At 45.0% G+C, this 26,050-nt stretch overlaps 3 non-coding genes across 3 annotated transcripts; 1 reads left to right on the forward strand and 2 right to left on the reverse strand.

The window, feature by feature from the left end:
* The first annotated feature begins 9,411 nt into the window (after positions 1-9,411).
* On the forward strand, positions 9,412-9,502 carry trnar-ucg (transfer RNA arginine (anticodon UCG)). The gene is given in 2 exon segments: positions 9,412-9,448; positions 9,467-9,502. It is a non-coding gene; the product is annotated as a tRNA-Arg (tRNA).
* A 4,490-nt stretch (positions 9,503-13,992) lies between these two features.
* trnap-agg (transfer RNA proline (anticodon AGG)) lies at positions 13,993-14,083 on the reverse strand. The gene is given in 2 exon segments: positions 13,993-14,029; positions 14,048-14,083. It is a non-coding gene; the product is annotated as a tRNA-Pro (tRNA).
* Positions 14,084-20,408: 6,325 nt separating this feature from the next.
* trnap-agg (transfer RNA proline (anticodon AGG)) lies at positions 20,409-20,498 on the reverse strand. The gene is given in 2 exon segments: positions 20,409-20,444; positions 20,463-20,498. It is a non-coding gene; the product is annotated as a tRNA-Pro (tRNA).
* Between the last annotated feature and the right edge of the window lie 5,552 nt (positions 20,499-26,050).

Genomic DNA, 26,050 nt, shown 5'->3' on the forward strand with positions numbered 1-26,050 from the left:
AAGCAAAGATCATAGGTGCAACAACAGCGTGGGGGATAACGGACATAAAGGTTTACGATAATAAAAGTGGTACTTTAATGTTATGCAGCATAGGCAACCAATCAGTGAAGATGCATATGGCCAAGGTCCAATCAGGTGGCAGGAATGAATTCTGAGCGAGCAGGACATATGTGTTTTAATGTATAAAAATGTAGTGTTTGCTGTACCAATTTGGTGAAGTCTGGCTAAGAGAGAGCAGATTGTCTCCCCACCAGTGTAATAAAGAAGACTTGATTATCGATCCGAAAACCTTGTGTCAAGTGTTTGTTTAAAATGCTCCACATCAATTGGCATCACGAACAGGATCCTCATGGACGGGAAGCATGGGCGAGTGAAGCTGAGCCAAAAACGTGAGTACTTTAAAAAGCCACATACAGTTAGGGCAAGGTAACACCGTCTCATGTCCACCACCCCCTTTTGAATCAAAGAACTAAAACATGTGAATCGATAAGTCAAGCGGTCTTGGGGTGCAGGTGAAATGCGCGGAAGTGTAGGTGTGGTATGTGTTGCAAGTAGTGCGTTAACTTTGGAGAAAAAGTCTAAAACATAACTCTGACAACTCGAGTTGCAAGCAATGCAGAAAGTTTAAGCATACCTCTGACAACTCCAGTTGAAAGTAGTGCTCAGCATACATCTGACAACAAATTACCCGAACAAAATTGTTGCCAAGATGGACTCACTCTGTGAGAGTAAATAAGGGAGGTACCTCTGACAACTGTGGTTGCAAGTACTGTCTCACTCTGCGAGAGTAAAGTACGGGACGTACTGCTGACAACAATTAACCATGGAAAGTGAAAAACTCGAGTGGGGACCGGTGGGGTCTCTGACACGCTATTTAGCGGACAAAAATAAAAGATTAATTGACAAAATTGTTAATAAGGATTGGCAACCGAATGACCCACCGGCGAAAGAAAGAGAATGGTAAGCTAAAGAAACAAAATTAAATGAAGAAAAGGCCATCATTTTAGTGGCTCACGCATATTATGAGTTGAGTAGCCCTGCCCGAATTTGGACCAAAAACGGGCGCGAAAATTGTACCGAAGTACCAGTAATGGCAACAGATCCTGCAGCACCATCAGAGGTGAAAAGAGTATTCAAGGACAGGATAGACTGGGAGGTGCTAAGCCAAAAAGGGGCTGAACATGACCTCGACTATAATGATGGGGAAATCCCGCCCCCATATGACGACATAAAAACGGCACCTATTAAGGTGGAATTTATTCCGGGCACCCCGGCGGTGCCTACACTGGTAGGGGCATCCACAGGCACCATATCCATCCCAGCAGTACCAGTTCAGATAAAAAACACTTACGTACCTTTCTCCCCAGGAGATAAATTAAAGTTGCTTCAAATACTGCCGGAACTAAAGCCCCGACAGAGTAATGCCATATTCTGACAGAAACTAAGAGAAATGAGAATAGGTCAGAACTTCCAAAACCGGGAAGCTGATGGAGTAGTGAGGGCAAAAATGAGTGAAGATATGTGGGGTCAATTAACTCAACAATATAGGGACGGAACATGGTATCAAAATGTAGCCCCTACAAAGCAGCAACGAGATATGGATTATACAGCATTTAGGACCGCTGTTACGCATGTTTTAGGATTTGTACAAGTAAAGTAGGGACAAGTCATGGGAATTAGTCAGGGGAAAGGGGAGTCCGCCCATGACTATGGGAACGGAAGTGGACTAGTTTTGTAGCCCACTCAGGCATAATAGCACCACAACAAGACAATTTGGCATGTTGTTAAATGTACAAGGAAGGGCTGTGTGGTGCCCATCAGGCCACACTGAAAACTGGATTGGCCACCATGCAGACCTTTGATGAACTGATCAGATGGGCGACCGAGGTAGACAACCAGCAGAAAGTTAAAGTGGCTGCCTTGGAGGAACATATAGCTGCAGTATAGGAGATGGCAGAGCTAAGCGATCTCACAACCATCGGATCAAATCAAAGCTCTGCAGCCCTGCCACATCCAGTCGTGAGTGGTGGTGGACAATTAAACAGTTAACAAGAGGAGGAGGCTCCAAACATATCCCCATCCTCAATGATGGTGGAGCCCAGCACGTGAGTGCAAAAGACATGGCTGAAGCATTTGCAACTATCTTCAGCCAGAAGTGCCGAGTGGATGATTCATCTCGGCCTCCTCCTGAGGTCCCCAGCATCACAGATGCCAGTCTTCAGCCCATTCAATTCACTCCACGTGATGTCAAGAAACGGCTGAAGACACTGGATACTGCAAAGGCTATGGGCCCTGACAAAATTCCGGCAATAGTACTAAAGACTTGTGCTCCAGAACAAGCTGCGCCCCTAGCCAAGCTGTTCCAGTACAGCTACAACACTGGCATCTACCCGGCAATGTGGAAAATTGCCCAAGTATGTCCTGTCTACAAAAAGCAGGACAAATCCGACCCAGCCAATTACCGTCCCATCAGTCTACGCTCAATCATCAGCAAAGTGATGGAAGGTGTCCTTGACAGTGCCATCAAGCGGCACTTACTCAGCAATAACCTACTAACTGACACCCAGTTTGGGTTCCTCCAGGGCCACTCAGCTCCTGACCTCATTACAGCCTTGGTCCAAACATGGGCAAAAGAGCTGAACTCAAGAGGTGACGTGAGAGTGACTGCCCTTGACATCAAGGCAGCATTTGATCGAGTGTGGCATCAAGGAGCCCTAGCAAAACTGAAGTCAATGGGAATCAAGGGGAAAACTCCCCATTGGTTAGAATCATACTTAGCACAAAGGAAGTTGGCTGTGGTTCTTGGAGGTCATTCATCTCAATCACATGACATCACTGCAGGAGTTCCTCAGGGCAGTGTCCTAGGCCCAAACATCTTCAGCTGTTTCATCAATGACCTTCCCTCCATCATAAGGTCAGAAGTGGTAATGTTCGCTGATGATTGCACACTGTTCAGCACCATTCGAGACTCGTCAGATACTGACACAGTCCGTGTCAAACTAATTCATAAAAAATGTGAGCATAAAAAAAGCCTGCGGGTTTTATACCTTAATGCGAGAAGCATCAGGAACAAGGTAGATGAATTAGCTGTGGAAATAGAGGTTAATAATTATGATCTAATTGGGATTACGGAAACATGGTTGCAGGGTGAGCAGGGCTGGGAGCTTAACATACAGGGGTATTCAGTATTTAGGAAGGATCGACAAAAAAGAAAGGGAGGAGGGGTAGCATTGCTAGTAAAAGAGGGGATAAATGCAATTGAAAGGAAGGATATTAACTCAGTTAATACAGAATCTATATGGGTGGAGCTAAGAAATAGCGAGGGGCGAAAAACATTAATAGGAGTGATATATAGGCCTCCAAATAGTAAAATAGAGGTTAGGGAGGGCATCACGAGGGAAATTAGAGAAGCGTGCAATAAGAGCACAGCTGTCATCATAGGTGACTTTAACTTACATATAGATTGGACTAGCCTAATCAGTAAAAATAATGAGGAGGAGGAATTCCTTGAGTGTTTGAGGGATGGTTATCTGGATCAATATGTCGAGGAACCAACTCGGGAACAGGCTATATTGGACTGGGTACTGTGCAATGAGAAGGGACTAATCAGTAATCTTGTTGTACGGGGACCCTTGGGTCAGAGCGATCATAACATGATCGATTTCTCACTCGAAATGGAGAGCGAAGAAATTGACTCAGAGACTAAGGTCCTGAATTTAAACAAGGGGAATTATGATGCCATGAGACGGGAACTGAGTAGGTCTGAGTGGACAACGTTCCTGGGAGGACTGGAGGTAGATAAACAATGGCAAACATTTAAAGATAGAATGACAAAATTGCAAAAATTGTTTATACCAATCTGGCATAAAAGGAAATCTAAAAAGGTGACTCAACCGTGGATAACAGGGGAAATTAGAGACAGCATAAAATCCAAAGATAGGGCGTATAAAATAGCCAAAAAAAGCGCCAGAGCGGAAGATTGGGAACAGTTTAAGATAGAGCAAAGGAGGGCAAAGGGCATAATCAAGAGGGGCAAAATAGCTTACGAAAACAAGCTGGCGGAAAATATAAAAACTAACTCCAAAAGCTTTTATAAGTATATCAAAAGGAAAAGACTGGTGAAAACCAAATTTGGTCCATTGCAGTCAGATACGGGGGAATATATAATGGGAAATAAGGAAATGGCAGATCAACTAAATGCATACTTTGGGTCAGTCTTTACGAAGGAAGACACAAAAAACCTCCCTGGGATATCGGGAAAAATAGGGACATTGGCAAAGGAGGAACTGACGCAAATCAATATCTCTAAGGATATGGTGTTAAGGAAGCTAAAGGGATTGAAGGTGGACAAATCCCCAGGGCCTGATAACATGCATCCTAGGGTACTGAAGGAGGTGGCCCTAGAGATAGCGGATGCACTAAGGATGATTTTTCAGAATTCATTAGACTCGGGAACAGTACCGATGGATTGGAGGGTAGCTAACGTTACCCCACTATTCAAAAAGGGGGGTAGGGAAAAAGCAGGTAATTACAGACCTGTAAGCCTTACATCAGTTGTGGGCAAAATGCTGGAGTCCATCATTAAGGATGAAATAGCGGAGCACTTAGCAAATGGGGACAGGATAGGACAGAGTCAACATGGATTTACAAAGGGTAAATCGTGCTTGACTAATCTATTGGAATTTTTTGAGGGAGTAACTGGTAGAATAGATGGGGGAGAGCCAGTAGATGTGGTGTACCTGGACTTCCAAAAGGCCTTCGATAAGGTCCCACATAAAAGATTAGCATGGAAAATTGAGGCTCATGGGATAAAGGGGAAAGTTTTGGCGTGGATAGGGAACTGGCTGTCAGATAGAAAACAGAGAGTTGGAATAAACGGCTCATTTTCTGAATGGCAGGCAGTAACAAGTGGGGTACCACAGGGATCTGTCCTGGGCCCCCAGCTGTTCACAATTTACATTAATGACCTGGATCAGGGAGTCGGATGCAGCATTTCCAAATTTGCAGACGACACTAAACTAGGAGGGGGGGTGGGCTCAGAGGAAGAGACCAGGAAGCTCCAGAGCGATTTGGACAGACTGGGCGATTGGGCGGATAAATGGCAGATGCACTATAATGTGGACAAGTGCGAAGTTATCCACCTTGGGTGCAGGAACGGGAGGGCAAATTATTATTTAAATGGCAATAGATTGGGAGAGGGGGAAGTACAGAGAGACCTGGGTGTTCTTGTACACCAGTCACTGAAGGCGAGCATGCAGGTGCAACAGGCGGTCAAGAAGGCAAACGGTATGCTGGCCTTCATAGCAAAAGGGTTAGAATACAGGAACAGGGATACCTTGCTGCAGCTGTACAGGGCACTGGTGAGACCACACCTCGAGTACTGTGTACAGTTTTGGTCGCCTCATCTGAGGAAGGATGTTCTTGCCATGGAGGGGGTGCAGCGGCGATTCACCAGGCTGATACCAGGAATGGCGGGAATGACCTATGAGGAGAGACTATGTAGTTTAGGGATGTACACACTGGAGTTTAGAAGATTGAGAGGGGACCTCATAGAAGTGTATAAAATTCTGACAGGTCTAGACAGACTGGATGCAGAAGGAATGTTTCCCTTGGCGGGTGAGAACAGAACTAGAGGACATAATTTAAGGATAAGGGCTAAACCATTTAGGACAGAGATGAGGGGGAATTTCTTCACTCAGAGAGTGGTGAACCTGTGGAACTCATTGCCACAGAGGGCAGTGTACGCCAGCTCATTAAATATATTTAAGAGGGAATTAGATATATTTCTACGGGCAAAAGGGGTTAAGGGTTACGGAGAGAAGGCGGGGACGGGATACTGAATTAAAGGATCAGCCATGATCTCATCGAATGGCGGAGCAGGCACGAAGGGCCGAATGGCCTACTCCTGCTCCTATCTTCTATGTATCTATGTATCTATGTGTCCATATGCAGCAAGACCTGGACAACATTCAGACTTGGGCTGGCAAGTAACATTCACACCACACAACTGCCACGCAATGACCATCTCCAACAAGCGAGACTCTAACCATCTCCCCTTGACATTCAATGGCATTACCATCGCTGAATCCCCCACTATCAACATTCTAGGGGTTACCATTGATCAGAAACTGAACTGGACCAGCCATGTAAATACTGTGGCTACAAGAGCAGGCCAGAGGCTGGGAATTCTGCGGCGAGTGTCTCACCTCCTGACTCCCCAAAGTCTTTCCACCATCTATAAGGCACAAGTCGGGAGTGTGATGGAATACTCTCCACTTGCCTGGATGAGTGCAGCTCCAACAACACTCAAGAAGCTCGACACCATTCAAGATAAGGCAGCCCGCTTGATTGGCACTCCATCCACCACCTTCAACATTCACCCCCTCCACCACCAGCGCACTGTGGCTGCAGTGTGTACCATCTACAAGATGCACTGCAGCAACTCGCCAAAGCTCCTTCAACAGCACCTTCCAAACCCGCGACCTCTACCACTTAGAAGGACAAGGGCAGCAGACGCATCGGGACATCACCACCTACAAGTTCCCCACCAAGCCGCACACCATCCGGACTTGGACCTGTATCGCCGGTCCTTCACTGCCGCTGGGCCAAAATCCTGGAACTCCCTTCCGAACAGCATTGAGGGAGTACCTACACCATATGGGCTGCACCGGTTCAAGAATGCGGCTCACCACCATCTTCTCAAGGGCAATTTGGGTTAAGCACTAAATGCAGGCCAACCAGCTAGCGACGCCCACATCCCATCAATGAATAATAAAAAAAATGTCTGTTTTAAATGCAATAGGCTTTGGCACAAGAGTTATGAGTGGTCAGTTGTTAATGACTTCTTTTTGCGAGCAGCTTCCTTGAATCTGCTCACAATTCTCCCCTTAAAAAGAGGCGCAGTATCATCAGCGGCCGCGTGGCCTAATGGATAAGGCGTCTGACGTCAGTTGTGAGTTTTACAGTTATCAGAAGATTGCAGGTTTGATCGGAGGGCCCGGTTTAACGTCTTACCAGCAAGACGGGGGCACCAAAAGTGCAGCAGTACCTCAGTACTGCACTGGAGTGTCAGCCTGGATTATGTGCTCAAATCTCTGGAGTGCTGCTTGACTTGGCTGCAGCTGAGCCACGGCTGACACCTACTCTCAGGTCATTTGGCTGGAGAGAAATGATGGAGATTAATGGAAAAATTATAATGGAGTAAACCTTCAATTTGTCGTCCAACAGAAGAGCGGGCATTGTAATCGGCCGCCTATTATAGAAACAGTCCGATTTATGTTGCCATCGCTTTGTTAAGCATTGAAAATCAGGCCTGTCTTTAATGGAATGGCTCGTGGTCAGTTGTTAATCACTCTGGGTCTGTTTAAACCGGGAGTGCTTACAGTCCCGGATCATTCTGTGTCTGTTTAAAATGGCAGAGCTCATAGTCCCGGATCATTCCGTTTTTTTTTAAAGTAGAGCGATTTCAGCTTTCATGACTGAGGTGTTGAGTTTAACTAAATGTGACTAGCCTCGTCCGGGATTTGACTCGTCCGGGATTTGAACACGGGAACTCTCGCATTTCAAGCCACAGAAACTCCCCAAGCGAGAATCATACCCCTAGACCAACGAACCGCCGATGTTATGTTTCAAGTTGCATTGCGATTCCCTGCGCTGGTGCAAACCCAGCTCGCAGAAGTCCTGTTCATTCAGTTAAAATATGTTTATCTTTTCCTCAATCCGCTTATTTTTGCGAGCATTTTAATTGAATCTGCTCACAATTCTCCCCATAAAAAGAGATACAGCCGCATCAGTGGCCGCGTGGCCTAATGGATAAGGCGTCTGATCTTCGATTGTGAGGTTTTTCAGTTGTCAGACGATGGCAGGTTCGAGTCCTGCCGCGGTCGTTCAATTAACTGGGCGACACTTTTTCTGTTCTGAATCTGGCTTCAAACCAATCATTTTTGACAGTCCCTCAACTGAAGCAGCGGAAGGCCTTTTGCTTACATTAAGCTGATTGTACATTTTCAACATTGTAGATCTGTGTGCATGGGCAGGATAAGCGGTGAAGTGGACTTTCTTTCAGGGTATTTCTGCTTAGATGCAAAAACGAGGAAATGGAATGGCTGAGAGCAGTGCATGGTTGAGACGAGGTGGCCGAGTGGTTGAGGCGATGGAATGTTCATCGAGAATGCGGATCCCATCCTCGTCGTTATTACGTTTGATACTGGTACCCTTTCCGAGCTTTTAACTGAAACTTGCCTAAAATAAACTTTCAAATGCAATTTCGTCAGAATCGTCCTGGTGCTCCTGGTCTGTGCCCCATGCATTAATCATATCTTGTTAAAATTAAAAGAGACCACTGCAATTCTTCAACATCTTGAATGAATGTGGAGCAGTGATCGTGATTCGGAGATTATCGAACTCCTCCTTTCTTCTGCTGAGATTGTCACCGAATGAAAGAGTAGCGGGACCAGAGGCAAATGTTTAGGGAGCAGAAACATAAATTTCTCCTTCAGGAGGCAATGTAATTTCAAAAATATTGATCAACCTTAATGAAGAGATTTTCTGTTTTAGTGTCTTTGGATGAGAGCTAAATAATGGGCGAGAAATCCTCGTTCTTTTCGGCATACTCTCATGGGATCGGAGGGCCGGGTTTAACGTCTTACCAGCAGACGGGGGCACCAACAGTGCAGCACTACCTCAGTACTGCACTGGAGATTCAGCCTGGATTATGTGCTCAAATCTCTGGAGTGCTGCTTGACTTGGCTGCAGCTGAGCCACGGCTGACACATACACTCAGGTCATTTGGCTGGAGAGAAATGACGGAGATAAATGGAAAAATTATAATGGAGTAAACCTTCAATTTGTCGTCCAACAGAAGAGCGGGCATTGTAATCGGCCGCCTATTATAGAAACAGTCCGATTTATGTTGCCATCGCTTTCATTAATCATTGAAAATCAGGCCTGTCTTTAATGGAATGGCTCGTGGTCAGTTGTTAATCACTCTGGGTCTGTTTAAACCGGGAGTGCTTACAGTCCCGGATCATTCTGTGTCTGTTTAAAATGGCAGAGCTCACAGTCCCGGATCATTCCGTTTTTCTTAAAGCAGAGCGATTTCAGCTTTCATGACTGAGGTGTTGAGTTTAACTAAATGTGACTGGGCTCGTCCGGGATTTGAACTTGGGACCTCTCGCATTTCAAGACAGCGAAATTGCCTAAGCGAGAATCAAAGCCTTAGACCAACGAGCCGCCGATGTTATGTTTCAAGTTGCATTGCGATTCCTTGCGCTGGTGCAAACCCAGCTCGCAGAAGTCCTGTTCATTCAGTTAAAATATGTTTATCTTTTCCTCAATCCGCTTCTTTTTGCGACCATTTTAATTGAATCTGCTCACAATTCTACCCATAAAAATAGGTACAGCCTCATTAGTGGCCGCGTGGCCTAATGGATAAGGCGTCTGACTTCGGTTGCGAGGTTTTTCTGTTATCAGATGATTGCAGGTTCGAGTCCTGCCGCGGTCGTTCAATTAACTAGACGACACTTTTTCTGTTCTGAATCTGGCTTCAAACCAACCATTTTTGACAGTCCCTCAACTGAAGCAGCGGAAGGCCTTTTGCTTACATTAAGCTGGTTGTACATTTTCAACATTGTAGATCTGTGTGCATGGGCAGGATAAGCGGTGAAGTGGACTTTCTTTCAGGGTATTTCTGCTTAGATGCAAAAACCAGGAAATGGAATGACTGAGAGCAGTGCATGGTTGAGACGAGGTGGCCGAGAGGCTAAGGCGATGGACTGTTCATAGAGAATGCGGATCCCATCCTCGTCGTTATTACGTTTGATACTGGTACCCCTTCCGAGCTTTTAACTGAAACTTGCCTAAAATATATTTTCAAATGCAATTTCGTCAGAATCGCCCTGGTGCTCCTGGTCTGTGCCCCATGCATTACTCATATCTTGTTAAAATTAAAAGAGACCACTGCAATTCTTCAACATCTTGAATGAATGTGGAGCAGTGATCGTGATTCGGAGATTGTCGAACTCCTCCTTTCTTCTGCTGAGATTATCACCGAATGAAAGAGTAGCGGGACCAGAGGCAAATGTTTAGGGAGCAGAAACATAAATTTCTCCTTCAGGAGGCAATGTAATTTCAAAAATATTGATCAACCTTAATGAAGAGATTTTCTGTTTTAGTGTCTTTGGATGAGAGCTAAATAATGGGCGAGAAATCCTCGTTCTTTTCGGCATACTCTCATGGGATCGGAGGGCCCGGTTAACGTCTTACAAGCAAGACGGGGGCACCAACAGTGCAGCACTACCTCAGTACTGCACTGGAGTGTCAGCCTGGATTATGTGCTCAAATCTCTGGAGTGCTGCTTAACTTGGCTGCAGCTGAGCCACGGCTGACACCTACACTCAGGTCATTTGGCTGGAGAGAAATGACGGAGATAAATGGAAAAATTATAATGGAGTAAACCTTCAATTTGTCGTCCAACAGAAGAGCGGGCATTGTAATCGGCCGCCTATTATACAAACAGTCCGATTTATGTTGCCATCGCTTTCTTAAGCATTGAAAACCAGGCCTGTCTTTCATGGAATGGGTCGTGGTCAGTTGTTAATCACTCTGGGTCTGTTTAAACTGGGAGTGCTCACAGTCCCGGATCATTCTGTGTCTGTTTAAAATGGCAGAGCTCACAGTCCCGGATCATTCCGTTTTTTTTTAAGTAGAGCGATTTCAGCTTTCATGACTGAGGTGTTGAGTTTAACTAAATGTGACTGGGTCTCGTCCGGAATTTGAACCCGGTACCTCTCGCATTTTAAGCCACAGAAATTCTCTAAGCGAGAATCATACCCCTAGACCAACGAGCCGCCGATGTTATGTTTCAAGTTGCATTGCGATTCCCTGCGCTGGTGCAAACCCAGCGCGCAGAAGTCCTGTTCATTCAGTTAAAATATGTTTATCTTTTCCTCAATCCGCTTCTTTTTGCGAGCATTTTAATTGAATCTGCTCACAATTCTCCCCATAAAAAGAGGTACAGCTGCATCAGTGGCCGCGTGGCCTAATCGATAAGGCGTTTGACTTCGGTTGCGAGGTTTTTCAGTTATCAGACGATTGCAGGTTCGAGTCCTGCCGCGGTCGTTCAATTAACTGGGCGACAGTTTTTCTGTTCTGAATCTGGCTTCAAACCAACCATTTTTGACAGTCCCTCAACTGAAGCAGCGGAAGGCCTTTTGCTTACATTAAGCTGATTGTACATTTTCAACATTGTAGATCTGTGTGCATGGGCAGGATAAGCGATGAAGTGGACTTTCTTTCAGGGTATTTCTGCTTAGATGCAAAAACCAGGAAATGGAATGGCTGAGAGCAGTGCATGGTTGAGACGAGGTGGCCGAGAGGTTGAGGCGATGGACTGTTCATCGAGAATGCGGATCCCATCCTCGTCGTTATTACGTTTGATACTGGTACCCTTTCCGAGCTTTTAACTGAAATTTGCCTAAAAGAAACTTTCAAATGCAATTTCGTCAGAATCGCCCTGGTGCTCCTGGTCTGTGCCCCATGCATTAATCATATCTTGTTAAAATTAAAAGAGACCACTGCAATTCTTCAACATCTTGAATGAATGTGGAGCAGTGATCGTGATTCGGAGATTGTCGAACTCCTCCTTTCTTCTGCTGAGATTGTCACCGAATGAAAGAGTAGCGGGACCAGAGGCAAATGTTTAGGGAGCAGAAACATAAATTTCTCCTTCAGGAGGCAATGTAATTTCAAAAATATTGATCAACCTTAATGAAGAGATTTTCTGTTTTAGTGTCTTTGGATGAGAGCTAAATAATGGGCGAGAAATCCTCGTTCTTTTCGGCATACTCTCATGGGATCGGAGGGCCCGGTTTAACGTCTTACCAGCAAGACGGGGGCACCAACAGTGCAGCACTACCTCAGTACTGCACTGGAGTGTCAGCCTGGATTATGTGCTCAAATCTCTGGAGTGCTGCTTAACTTGGCTGCAGCTGAGCCACGGCTGACACCTACACTCAGGTCATTTGGCTGGAGAGAAATGACGGAGATAAATGGAAAAATTATAATGGAGTAAACCTTCAATTTGTCGTCCAACAGAAGAGCGGGCATTGTAATCGGCCGCCTATTATAGAAACAGTCCGATTTATGTTGCCATCGCTTTCTTAAGCATTGAAAATCAGGCCTGTTTTAATGGAATGGCTCGTGGTCAGTTGTTAATCACTCTGGGTCTGTTTACACCGGGAGTGCTCACAGTCCCGGATCATTCAGTGTCTGTTTAAAATGGCAGATCTCACATTCCCGGATCATTCCTTTTTTTTTAACGGAGAGCGATTTCAGCTTTCATCACTGAGGTGTTGAGTTTAACTAAATGTGTCGGGGCTCATCCGGGATTTGAACCCGGGACCTCTCGCATTTATTAAGCCACAGAAATCTCCTAAACGAGAATCATACCCCGAGACCAACGAGCCGCCGATGTTATGTTTCAAGTTGCATTGTGATTCCCTGCGCTGGTGCAAACCCAGCTCGCAGAAGTCCTGTTCATTCAGTTAAAATATGTTTCTCTTTTCCTCTGTCCGTTTCTTTTTGGCGAGCATTTTAATTGAATCTGATCACAATTCTCCCCATAAAAAAAAGGCACTTCTGCATCAGTGGCCGCGTGGCCTAATGGATAAGGCGTCTGACTTCGTTTGCGAGGTTTTTCAGTTATCAGACGATTGTAGGTTCCAGTCCTGCCGCGGTCGTTCAATTAACTCGGCGATACTTTTTCTGTTCTGAATCTGGCTTCAAACCGACCATTTTTGACAGTCCCTCAACTGAAGCAGCGGAAGGCCTTTTGCTTACATTAAGCTGATTGTACATTTTCAACATTGTAGATCTGTGTGCATGGGCAGGATAAGAGGTGAAGTGGACTTTCTTTCAGGGTATTTCTGCTTAGATGCAAAAACCAGGAAATGGAATGGCTGAGAGCAGTGCATGGTTGAGACGAGGTGGCCGAGAGGTTGAGGCGATGGACTGTTAATCGAGAAGGCGGATCCCATCCTCGTCGTTATTACGTTTGATACTGGTCCCCTTTCCGAGCTTTTAACTGAAACTTGCCTAAAATAAACTTTCAAAGGCAATTTCGTCAGAATCGCCCTGGTGCTCCTGGTCTGTGCCCCATGCATTACTCATATCTTGTTAAAATTAAAAGAGACCACTGCAATCCTTCAACATCTTGAATGAATGTGGAGCAGTGATCGTGATTCGGAGATTGTCGAACTCCTCCTTTCTTCTGCTGAGATTGTCACCGAATGAAAGAGTAGCGGGACCAGAGGCAAATGTTTAGGGAGCAGAAACATAAATTTCTCCTTTAGGAGTCAATGTAATTTCAAAAATATTTATCAACCTTAATGAAGAGATTTTCTGTTTTAGTGTCTTTGGTTGAGAGCTAAATAATGGGCGAGAAATCCTCGTTCTTTTCAGCATACTCTCATGGGATCGGAGGGCCCGGTTTAACGTCTTACTACCAAGACGGGGGCATCAACAGTGCAGCACTACCTCAGTACTGCACTGGAGTGTCAGCCTGGATTATGTGCTCAAGTCTCTGGAGTGCTGCTTGACTTTGCTGCCGCTGAGCCACGGCTGACACTTACACTCAGTTCATTTGTCTGGAGAGAAATGACGGAGATAAATGGAAAAATTATAATGGAGTAAACCTTCAATTTGTCGTCCAGCAGAAGAGCGGGCATTGTAATCGGCCGCCTATTATAGAAACAGTCCGATTTATGTTGCCATCGATTTCATAAGCATTGAAAATCAGGCCTGTCTTTAATGGAATGGGTCGTGGTCAGTTGTTAATCACTCTGGGTCTGTTTACACCGGGAGTGCTCACAGTCCCGGATCATTCTGTGTCTGTTTAAAATGGCAGAGCTCACATGACCGGATCATTCAGTTTTTTTTAACGTAGAGCGATTTCAGATTTCATGACTGAGGTGTTGAGTTTAACTAAATGTGTCGGGGCTCGATCCGGGATTCGAACCCGGGACCTCTCGCATTTTAAGCCACAGAAATTTCCTAAGCGAGAATCATACCCCTAGACCAACGAGCCGCCGATGTTATGTTTCAAGTTGCATTGCGATTCCCTGCGCTGGTGCAAACCCAGCTCGCAGAAGTCCTGTTCATTCAGTTAAAATATGTTTATCTTTTCCTCAATCCGTTTCTTCTTGGCGAGCATTTTAATTGATTCTGCTCACAATTCTCCCCATATAAAGAGGTACAGCCGCATCAGTGGCCGGGTGGCCTAATGGATAAGGCGTCTGACTTCGGTTTCGAGGTTTTTCAGTTATCAGACGATTCGAGTCCTGCCGCGGTCGTTCAATTAACTCGGCGACACTTTTTCTGTTCTGAATCTGGCTTCAAACCGACCATTTTTGATAGTCCCTCAACTGAAGCAGCGGAAGGCCTTTTGCTTACATTAAGCTGATTGTACATTTTCAACATTGTAGATCTGTGTGCACGGGCAGGATAAGAGGTGAAGTGGACTTTTTTCAGGGTATTTCTGCTTACATGCAAAACCCAGGAAATGGAATGGCTGAGAGCAGTATATGGTTGAGACGAGGTGGCCGGGAGGTTGAGGCGATGGACTGTTAATCGAGAATGCGGATCCCATCCTCGTCGTTATTACGTTTGATACTGGTCCCCTTTCCGAGCTTTTAACTGAAACATGCCTAAAATAAACTTTCAAATGCAATTTCGTCAGAATCGCCCTGGTGCTCCTGGTCTGTGCCCCATGCATTACCATATCTTGTTAAAATTAAAAGAGACCACTGCAATTCTTCAACATCTTGAATGAATGTGGAGCAGTGATCGTGATTCGGGGATTTTCGAACTCCTCCTTTCTTCTGCTGAGATTGTCACCGAATGAAAGAGTAGCGGGACCAGAGGCAAATGTTTAGGGAGCAGAAACATAAATTTCTCCTTTAGGAGGCAATGTAATTTCAAAAATATTTATCAACCTTAATGAAGAGATTTTCTGTTTTAGTGTCTTTGGTTGAGAGCTAAATAATGGGCGAGAAATCCTCGTTCTTTTCGGCATACTCTCATGGGATCGGAGGGCCCGGTTTAACGTCTTACCAGCAAGACGGGGGCACCAACAGTGCAGCACTACCTCATTACTGCACTGGGGAGTCAGCCTGGATTGTGTGCTCAAGTCTCTGGAGTGCTGCTTGACTTTGCTGCCGCTGAGCCACGGCTGACACCTAGACTCAGTTCATTTGGCTGCAGAGAAATGACGGAGATAAATGGAAAAATTATAATGGAGTAAACCTTCAATTTGTCGTCCAGCAGAAGAGCGGGCATTGTAATCGGCCGCCTATTACAGAAACAGTCCGATTTATGTTGCCATCGATTTCATAAGCATTGAAAATCAGGCCTGTCTTTAATGGAACGGGTCGTGGTCAGTTGTTAATCACTCTGGGTCTGTTTACAGCGGGAGTGCTCACAGTCCCGGATCGTTCTGTGTCTGCTTAAAATGGCAGAGCTCACAGTCCCGGATCATTCCGTTTTTTTTAACCTAGAGCGATTTCAGCTTTCATCACTGAGGTGTTGAGTTTAACTAAATGTGTCGGGGCTCGTCCGGGATTTGAACCCGGGACCTCTGGCATTTTAAGCCACAGAAATTCCCTAAGCGAGAATCATACCCCAAGACCAACGAGGCGCCGATGTTATGTTTCAAGTTGCATTGCGATTCCCTGCGCTGGTGCAAACCCAGCTCGCAGAAGTCCTGGTCATTCAGTTAAAATATGTTTATCTTTTCCTCAATCCGCTAATTTTTGGCGAGCATTTTAATTGAATCTGCTCACAAATCTCCCCATCAAAGAGGTACAGTTGCATCAGTGGCCGCGTGGCCTAATGGATAAGGCGTCTGACTTCGGTTGCGAGGTTTTTCAGTTATCAGACGATTGCAAGTTCGAGTCCTGCCGCGGTCGTTCCATTAACTAGGCGACACTTTTTCTGTTCTGAATCTGGCTTCAAACCGACCATTTTTGACAGTCCCTCAACTGAAGCAGCGGAAGGCCTTTTGCTTACATTAAGCTGATTGTACATTTTCAACATTGTAGATCTGTGTGCATGGGCAGGATAAGAGGTGAAGTGGACTTTCTTTCAGGGTATTTCTGCTTAGATGCAAAAGCCAGGAAATGGAATGGCTGAGAGCAGTGCATGGTTGAGACGAGGTGGCCGGGAGGTTGAGGCGATGGACTGTTAATCGAGAATGCGGATCCCATCCTCGTCGTTATTACGTTTGATACTGGTCCCCCTCCCGAGCTTTTAACTGAAACTTGCCTAAAATAAACTTTCAAATGCAATTTCGTCAGAATCGCCCTGGTGCTCCTGGTCTGTGCCCTATGCATTACTCATATCTTGTTAAAATTAAAAGAGACCACTGCAATTCTTCAACATCTTGAATGAATGTGGAGCAGTGATCGTGATTCGGGGATTGTCGAACTCCTCCTTTCTTCTGCTGAGATTGTCACCGAATGAAAGAGTAGCGGGACCAGAGGCAAATGTTTAGGGAGCAGAATCATAAATTTGTCCTTTAGGAGGCAATGTAATTTCAAAAATATTTATCAACCTTAATGAAGAGATTTTCTGTTTTAGTGGCTTTGGTTGAGAGCTAAATAATGGGCGAGAAATCCTCGTTCTTTTCGGCATACTCTCATGGGATAGGAGCGCCCGGTTTAACGTCTTACCAGCAAGACGGGGGCACCAACAGTGCAGCAGTACCTCAGTACTGCACTGGAGTGTCAGCCTGGATTATGTGCTCAAGTCTCTGGAGTGCTGCTTGACTTTGCCCCCGCTGAGCCACGGCGGACACCTACACTCAGTTCATTTGGCTGGAGAGAAATGACAGAGATAAATGGAAAAATTATAATGGAGTAAACCTTCAATTTGTCGTCCAGCAGAAGAGCGGGCATTGTAATCGGCCGCCTATTATAGAAACAGTCCGATTTATGTTGCCATCGATTTCATAAGCATTGAAAATCAGGCCTGTCTTTAATGGAATGGGTCGTGGTCAGTTGTTAATCACTCTGGGTCTGTTTACACCGGGAGTGCTCACAGTCCCGGATCATTCTGTGTCTGTTTAAAATGGCAGAGCTCACAGTCCCGGATCATTCCGTTTTTTTTAACGTAGAGCAATTTCAGCTTTCATCACTGAGGTGTTGAGTTTAACTAAATGTGTCGGGGCGCGTCCGGGATTTAAACCCGGGACCTCTCGCATTTTAAGCCACAGAAATTCCCTAAGCGAGAATCATACCCCTAGACCAACGAGCCGCCGATGTTATGTTTCAAGTTGCATTGCGATTCCCTGCGCTGGTGCAAACCCAGCTCGCAGAAGTCCTGTTCATTCAGTTAAAATATGTTTATCTTTTCCTCAATCCGTTTCTTTTTGGCGAGCATTTTAATTGAATCTGATCACAATTCTCCCCATAAAAAGAGATACAGCCGCATCAGTGGCCGCGTGGCTTAATGGATAAGGCGTCTAACTTCGGTTGCGAGGTTTTTCAGTTATCAGACGATTGCAGGTTCGAGTCCTGCCGCGGTCGTTCAATTAACTCGGCGACACTTTTTCTGTTCTGAATCTGGCTTCAAAACGACCATTTTTGACAGCCCCTCAACTGAAGCAGCGGAAGGCCTTTTCCTTACATTAAGCTGATTGTACATTTTCTACATTGTAGATCTGTGTGCATGGGCAGGATAAGAGGTGAAGTGGACTTTCTTTCAGGGTATTTCTGCTTAGATGCAAAAACCAGGAAATGGAATGGCTGAGAGCAGTGCATGGTTGAGACGAGGTGGCCGAGAGGTTGAGGCGATGGACTGTTAATCGAGAATGCGGATCCCATCCTCGTCGTTATAACGTTTGATACTGGTCCCCTTTCCGAGCTTTTAACTGAAACTTGCCTAAAATAAACTTTCAAATGCAATTTCGTCAGAATCGCCCTGGTGCTCCTGGTCTGTGCCCCATGCATTACTCATATCTTGTTAAAATTAAAAGAGACCACTGCAATTCTTCAACATCTTGAATGAATGTGGAGCAGTGATCGTGATTCGGGGATTGTCGAATTCCTCCTTTCTTCTGCTGAGATTGTCACCGAATGAAAGAGCAGCGGGACCAGAGGCAAATGTTTAGGGAGCAGAAACATAAATTTCTCCTTTAGGAGGCAATGTAATTTCAAAAATATTGATCAACCTTAATGAAGAGACTTTCTGTTTTAGTGTCTTTGGTTGAGAGCTAAATAATGGGCGAGAAATCCTCGTTCTTTTCGGCATATTCTCATGGGATCGGAGGGCCCGGTTTAACGTCTTACCAGCAAGACGGGGGCACCAACAGTGCAGCACTACCTCAGTACTGCACTGGAGTGTCAGCCTGGATTATGTGCTCAAGTCTCTGGAGTGCTGATTGACTTTGCTGCCGCTGAGCCACGGCTGACACCTACACTCAGTTCATTTGGCTGGAGAGAAATGACGGAGATTAATGGAAAAATTATAATGGAGTAAACCTTCAATTTGTCGTCCAGCAGAAGAGCGGGCATTGTAATCGGCCGCCTATTATAGAAACAGTCCGATTTATGTTGCCATCGATTTCATAAGCATTGAAAATCAGGCCTGTCTTTAATGGAATGGGTCGTGGTCAGTTGTTAATCACTCTGGGTCTGTTTACACCGGGAGTGCTCACAGTCCCGGATCATTCTGTGTCTGTTTAAAATGGCAGAGCTCACAGTCCCGGATCATTCCGTTTTTTTTAACGTAGAGCAATTTCAGCTTTCATCACTGAGGTGTTGAGTTTAACTAAATGTGTCGGGGCGCGTCCGGGATTTAAACCCGGGACCTCTCGCATTTTAAGCCACAGAAATTCCCTAAGCGAGAATCATACCCCTAGACCAACGAGCCGCCGATGTTATGTTTCAAGTTGCATTGCGATTCCCTGCGCTGGTGCAAACCCAGCTCGCAGAAGTCCTGTTCATTCAGTTAAAATATGTTTATCTTTTCCTCAATCCGTTTCTTTTTGGCGAGCATTTTAATTGAATCTGATCACAATTCTCCCCATAAAAAGAGATACAGCCGCATCAGTGGCCGCGTGGCTTAATGGATAAGGCGTCTAACTTCGGTTGCGAGGTTTTTCAGTTATCAGACGATTGCAGGTTCGAGTCCTGCCGCGGTCGTTCAATTAACTCGGCGACACTTTTTCTGTTCTGAATCTGGCTTCAAAACGACCATTTTTGACAGCCCCTCAACTGAAGCAGCGGAAGGCCTTTTCCTTACATTAAGCTGATTGTACATTTTCTACATTGTAGATCTGTGTGCATGGGCAGGATAAGAGGTGAAGTGGACTTTCTTTCAGGGTATTTCTGCTTAGATGCAAAAACCAGGAAATGGAATGGCTGAGAGCAGTGCATGGTTGAGACGAGGTGGCCGAGAGGTTGAGGCGATGGACTGTTAATCGAGAATGCGGATCCCATCCTCGTCGTTATTACGTTTGATACTGGTCCCCTTTCCGAGCTTTTAACTGAAACTTGCCTAAAATAAACTTTCAAATGCAATTTCGTCAGAATCGCCCTGGTGCTCCTGGTCTGTGCCCCATGCATTACTCATATCTTGTTAAAATTAAAAGAGACCACTGCAATTCTTCAAATTCTTGAATGAATGTGGAGCAGTGATCGTGATTCGGAGATTGTCGAACTCCTCCTTTCTCCTGCTGAGATTGTCACCGAATGAAAGAGTAGCGGGACCAGAGGCAAATGTTTAGGGAGCAGAAACATAAATTTCTCCTTCAGGAGGCAATGTAATTTCAAAAATATTGATCAACCTTAATGAAGAGATTTTCTGTTTTAGTGTCTTTGGTTGAGAGCTAAATAATGGGCGAGAAATCCTCGTTCTTTTCGGCATATTCTCATGGGATCGGAGGGCCCGGTTTAACGTCTTACTAGCAAGACGGGGGCTCCAACAGTGCAGCACTACCTCAGTACTGCACTGGAGTGTCAGCCTGGATTATGTGCTCAAGTCTCTGGAGTGCTGCTTGACTTTGCTGCCGCTGAATCACGGCTGACACCTGCACTCAGTTCATTTGGCTGGAGAGAAATGACGGAGATAAATGGAAAAATTACAATGGAGTAAACCTTCAATTTGTCGTCCAACAGAAAAGCCGGCATTGTAATCGGCCGCCTATTATAGAAACAGTCCGATTTATGTTGCCATCGATTTCATAAGCATTGCAAATCAGGACTGTCTTTAATGGAATGGGTCGTGGTCAGTTGTTAATCACTCTGGGTCTGTTTACACCGGGAGTGCTCACAGTCCCGGATCATTCCGTTTTTTTTAAAGTAGAGCGATTTCAGCTTTCATGACTGAGGTGTTGAGTTTAACTAAATGTGTCGGGGCTCGTCCGGGATTTGAACCCGGGACCTCTCGCATTTTAAGCCACAGAAATTTCCTAAGTGAGAATCATACCCCTAGACCAACGAGCCGCCGATGTAATGTTTCAAGTTGCATTGCGATTCCCTGCGCTGGTGCAAACCCAGCTCGCAGAAGTCCTGTTCATTCAGTTAAAATATGTTTATCTTTTGCTCAATCCGCTTGTTTTTTCGAGCAGTTTCCTTGAATCTGCTCACAATTCTCCCCATAAAAAGAGGCTCAGCAGCTTCAGCGGCCGCGTGGCCTAATGGATAAGGCGTCTGAATTCGGTTGCGAGTTTTTCAGTTATCGAAAAATTGCAGGTTGGAGTCCTGCCGCGGTCGTTTAATTAACTGGGAGACGCTTTTTCTTTTCTGAATCTGGCTGCAAACCGACCATTTTTGACAGTCCCTCAACTGAAGCAGCGGAAGGCCTTTTGCTTACATTAAGCTGATTGTACATTTTCAACATTGTAGGTCTGTGTGCACGGGCAGAATAAGCGGTGAAGTGAACTTTCTTTCAGGGTATTTCTGCTTAAATGCAAAAAGCAGGAAATGGAATGGCTGAGAGCAGTGTATGGTGGAGACGAGGTGGCCGAGAGATTAAGGCGATGGACTGTTAATCTATTGGGCTCTGTACGCGTGGGTTCTGGATCCCATCCTCGTCGTTATTACGTTTGATAGGGATTGCCAGCGAGGCCCACGTTCCAGGAAGGAATAAAAAGAACATTTTTTTCGCGCATGATGTTGCTTAATGAAGGGATTGTTGATGAAGTGCCTGTCTCACTAGATGCTACTTGACCTGATCAACGTTCGCTCCATCATATATTTTTAACTTTGCAGCGAGCATTTCTTCGGGCAACAACAGAATCAATACAATTTTATTACAGGAGTGGGTTTCGAATCCACGCCCCCGAAAAGAATGGAGTTTTAAATTCAGTGCCTTGGACTGCTCGGCCACGCTACCACACCCGTGTGATTTCATTTCTGATACTGGTGACTGATAATTGAAAGCCGGCATTGAGTCAAGGGCTTTGCATTGAGAAAGAAGGAAACAAAGAGCTTTCTGAGCTCTGTTTATGGAGCGAGGTGGTTGAGGGGTTAAGGCGGTGGGTCGCTAATCATCCGTGCTCTACACGCATTGTTTTGAATTCTACCGTTATTGTATTTAAGACTAGATCTTTTTCAACGCATCCAAGACTCCTGAGTCCTTTCCTTGCCCAATCCGCAGTGGGAAGTTTTGTTTTGCTGCCTCACTCTATTTGCACAAATCAGCAAAGTCCTCATTTCAGCCCAAACTTTTTCTTGCACGGAGGAGTTGAAATTGTAAGCTATAAGTTACGTGAAGTGTAATTGAAAGTGGACAGTGACGTCTGGTAAAAGGAAAATTTCTCTTCAGATGCTGCCTGATCTATTGAATATTTCCAATATGTTCTGTTTTAATTTTGTGCTTTCACTGTAGCAGTTTACCCGACAACACAAAACTTGCCTCAAGGGCGCAGTTTCAGGCAAAACGTTTCTGCGCTCTTCTCACATACAAGATCTACTTACCTTTCCCCGCACACGATGTAAAGGCAGCTGTTTCTGCCCACTTTCTCCTGCACCGCAACATTCCAAACACACGTTGCTCCTGGCATCAGGGAGTCTCAGAGTTTCTCAGAGGGGATTGCCAGAGCAATGGGGAGCTCAGAAGCTGTGAGGGAATTGAAGGGTTTCTGAGATAGTATCACGTGGGTATGAGGGCTCTAAATGGATACCAGAGAGAGTAACGGACACTCAGAAGGTATTATAGAGGGAAAGGGAACTCAGGCGGTATCAGAGAGGTTTAATGAGCGCTCGGGAGGTATGAGAGTGTGTAAGGGGCGCTCAGAATGTATCGAAGAGGGTACGGGACGCTGAGGAGCTATCAGTGAGAGTAAGCAATACTCTGGAGATATCAGAGTGAGAAATGAACACTCAGGTTTTATCAGAAAGATTGAGGAACGCTTAGGTGGTAGCAGTGAGTCTGGTGGAACATGAGTTTTTATCGTGTAAACTTCACATTGTCTAAATATCAACATGGTTGATGAAAGCAAAGTTGAATCCAAATGTAACAGCTGGTCTGCCGTGTCCTAAGTGGGGACTGTAACGATCAATAACATGTCATTCTATAGTGGACACTAGGTGGAGCCGTACAGCTGTGTAGAGCTGTATATAAGACTGCACTACCCAGCTGTATATATATTAAGACTACATTACCCATGAGGCACTAGGCTACCCACAAGGAAGCAGTCAAGATGGAAGCCTCTACAGATACTGTACCAGTCCACATGTGCTCAACAAAGTAACTAACAAAAGCTAGCTGTGTTCATAATAAGAATGTCTATTTATTAATGAACATAACATGGTACCAGGATGGTGAAGATCTGCTGAAAATTGTGAAAAGCGACATGGAGAATTTGAAGCCACCAGAGCGTTTGAATCTCACAGAAAAAATCGACTACAATTGGCAGACTTTTAAACAGTAATTCGAACTCTGCATTGCAGCCATCGGATTCGGTACGAAGCCAGACGCAAGGAAGATAGAATTGCTGCTTACGGTTGCAGGCCCACAGGTGATAGAGGTATTTAATACATTTGTATTTAATCCAGTGGAGAACAGAGAAAAATGAGGAGATGTGCTAAAAAAATTTGATGCACTTTGCGCTCCCAAAAGGAATGAGACGTATGAAAGATACATCTTCCGTTCTCGGACACAGCAACAAAATGAGACTTTTGCTAGCTTTATAACTGATCTGAAACTGAAAGCACAGACATGTAATTTCTCTGAGCTCAAAGCATCCATGATTCGTGACCAGATTGTGTTTGGTATTCATGATAAAAAAGTCAGGGAACCTCTGTTGAGAGAAACCAAACTAAATTTGGAAAATGCGGTGAAAATATGCCAAGCCAGCGAGCTAGCTCGAAAGCACACGAAGACTTTCAGTGAAATCAATAATGATGCGATTGCAATGAGTGATAATGCTGCTGTCGGTGCTGTGGACTACAAGGGGAAGAAACGTGGGCAGAACAGAAATGAAAAGCAATCGGAGGATGAAATTTTTAATTGTAAACGCTGTGGTTACAAACACCAGTTAAGACAATGCCCAGCGATTGGAAAAATGTGCACAAAGTGTAATGGAAAGAATCACTTTGCCAAGCAATGCTTTTCAAAAGTAAAAACAACGAAAGGGCAACAAGTTAATGTGATTGAGGACATTGATGCTCAAAGTGATCACATTTGCAGTAAGTGTTGGCTGCTCGAGGAACTCCGGCTCCGTGTTGAAGAGCTGGAGTCCGAGCTTCAAACACTGAGACACATCAGGGAGGGGGAGAGTTACCTGGACTCTGTGTATCACGAGGTAGTCACACCAATTAGATTAATTAATTCAGATGTAGTCCGTGGCCAGGGTCAGGATGGTGTGACTAGAAGTGAGGCAGGTGCGGGGACCAAGGAGGTAGTGTTGGAGGAGCCGCAGCCCTTGCACTTGTCCAACAGGTTCGAGGCTCTTACTCCCTGTGGGGACAGGAGCAGGAACTGCAGGGAGGATGAGCAACCTGGCCACAGCACCGTGGACAGGGGGCCATTCAATTGGGGGGAGTTAAAATAAATGTTGTAGTGGTAGGGGATAGTATCGTTAGGGGGATAGATAGAGTTCTTTGCAGCCGAGAGCGAGAGTCCCGAAGGCTGTGTTGCCTGCCCGGTGCCAGGGTTAAGGACATCGCCTCTGGACTGGAGAGAAACTTGGAGTGGGAGGGGGAGGATCCAGTTGTCGTGGTCCATGTTGGTACCAACGACATAGATAGGACAAGGAAGGACGTACTGCTGAGGGAGTTTGAGCAGCTAGGGGTCAAATTAAAAAGCAGAACCACAAGGGTAATAATCTCTGGATTATTACCTGAGCCACGAGCGAATTTGGCTAGGACAAATAAAATTAGAGAGTTAAATGCGTGGCTCAAAGACAGGTGTGGGAGAAATGGGTTTTGCTTCCTGGGGCACTGGCACCAGTACTGGGGCAGGAGGGAGCTGTTCCATTGGGATGGGCTTCACTTAGCCAGTGCTGGGACTAGAGTCCTGGCGGATCATATAACTAGGGTTGTAGAGAGGGCTTTAAACTAACTAGTGGGGGGGAGATTCCTAGAGAGCAAATAATAAAAATGACAACAGAGAAGGTCATAGACTTAGGTTGCAGTGGGGAAATTAAAAATCAGAGCGTGTCAGGAAGGGGCAGAAGGTATGCAGTAAAAGGTAAAGAACTAAAAAGGGGAAAAGCAGGAACTAAGTGTCACAAAACATCTTTGAAAGTTCTCTATCTGAATGCACGTAGCATTTGTAACAAAATAGACGAGTTAATGGCACAAATAACTACATATGGGTATGATCTTGTGGCCATTACAGAAACATGGCTGCAGGGTGACAATGCCTGGGAATTAAACATACCACGTTATTTAACGATCAGGAAGGACAGGCAGGAAGGAAGGGGAGGTGGGGTGGCTATGATAATAAAGGAAGGAATCACTGTAATAGAGAGAAATGATATTGGGTCAAAAGATCAGGATAATGAAACAGTTTGGGTGGAGGTAAGGAATAATAAGGGGAAAAAACACTAGTGGGCGTAGTCTATAGGCCTCCGAACAGTGGCAACTCTGTTGGATGGCGTATCAATCAGGAAATAGTTGAGGCTTGTAATAAGGGAACATCTATAATTATGGGGGATTTAAAATATCATATTAATTGGACAAATCAAATTGGGCAGGGCTGCCTTGAGGATGAGTTCATTGAGTGTATTAGGGATGGGTTTCTTGAGCAGTATGTAACTGAACCGACCAGGGGGCAAGCAACCTTAGATCTGGTCCTGTGTAACGAGATGGGATTAATTAAAAATGTCCTAGTAAAGGATCCCCTTGGAATGAGTGACCATAACATGCTTGAATTCCATATTCAATTAGAGGGTGAGAAGGTTGGATCTCAAACAAGCGTGCTAAGCTTGAATAAAGGAGACTATGAAGGTATGAGAGCAGATTGAGTAGAGTGGATTGGGACAATAGATTAAAGGGTAAGACGATACATGATCAGTGGTGTACATTTAAGGAGTTATTTTACAACTTCCAAAACAAATATATTCCACTGAGAAGAAAAGAGTGTAAAAGAAAAGACAGCCATCCGTGGCTAAGTAAAGAAATTAAGGATAGCATTCGACTAAAAACAAGGGCATATAAGGTAGCCAAATCTATTGGGAGGATAGAGGATTGGGAAAACTTTAAAAGACAGCAAAAAATAACAAAAAGATTGATTAAGAAAGGGAAGATAGATTATGAAAGTAAATTAGCATAAAATATAAAAACAGATAGTAAGAGTTTTTATAGTTATACAAAAAGAAAAAGGGTGGCTAAAGTAAATGTTGGTCCCTTAGAGGATGAGACCGGGAAATTAATGGTGGGAAATATGGAGATGGCAAAAACACTGAATGAATATTTTACATCAGTCTTTACAGTAGAAGACACTAAGAATATCCCAACACTGGATAAATAGGGGGCTAAAGGGGGGGATGAGCTAAACACGATCAAAATCACTAAGGAAGTGGTACACGGTAAAATAATGGGACTCA

This window comes from Somniosus microcephalus, unplaced genomic scaffold (assembly GCF_052327205.1).
Source record: "Somniosus microcephalus isolate GS21.2 unplaced genomic scaffold, FLI_Smic_1.0 unresolved_chr1, whole genome shotgun sequence".
NCBI lineage: Eukaryota > Metazoa > Chordata > Chondrichthyes > Squaliformes > Somniosidae > Somniosus > Somniosus microcephalus.